Source organism: Polypterus senegalus, unplaced genomic scaffold (assembly GCF_016835505.1).
Source record: "Polypterus senegalus isolate Bchr_013 unplaced genomic scaffold, ASM1683550v1 scaffold_1924, whole genome shotgun sequence".
NCBI classification, from domain to species: domain Eukaryota; kingdom Metazoa; phylum Chordata; class Cladistia; order Polypteriformes; family Polypteridae; genus Polypterus; species Polypterus senegalus.
The window spans coordinates 18,630-19,271 of NW_024386205.1; positions in this window are offsets into that span (position 1 = coordinate 18,630).

A 642-nucleotide genomic window follows, 5' to 3' on the forward strand; every position below is an offset into this window, starting at 1 on the left:
AGGGGATCAATGAAGACACATCAATTGAATTAAACATAACAAATTTTAAGATAAAAAAGAAATGCCAATGGAAGGAAAAAGAAAAAAAAAACTATAGGCTGCCGTTAGAAGAGGGCTTCCACGTTGCCTTTCGGGAAAAACTGATGGTCCTGCTTAAACCGGTGCCAACCTTACTGCCACGGCCTCTCATTCTTGCCTTCCTTATATTGGTTATGTGCCCTGGAATTGGCTGCCTATTTCCTTAGAGAGTTCTTCTCCTGCCTCTGTTTTCTTGACCATTCCACCATTGATTGGCTTTTGCAGCCGAGTGTTGGGCCCTGTCTGACTGGTTTGAGCCGTTCTTTCACTCCCTTATCCTGTGGGATTGGCAGGTTGGAAAGGACACGAAGGCGTACTTAGTGGACATACCCTTTTAAGTCAGGTCTACCAAGCGACAGAGACTATATTTCTACGTCACCATCCATCATGAGGAGGAAGGGAACAGGGGTCTTAAATGGGTGCAGAGATCTCAACAGAAGGTTCAGCATATGACAATAATTCAAATTTAAAAAATGAATATAAACAAAATGAGACAGAAATTTTTTAACAATTAAATGCTACGCTTCCGAAAGGCTTCCCAATGATTTTTCCTAAACCCAAGGT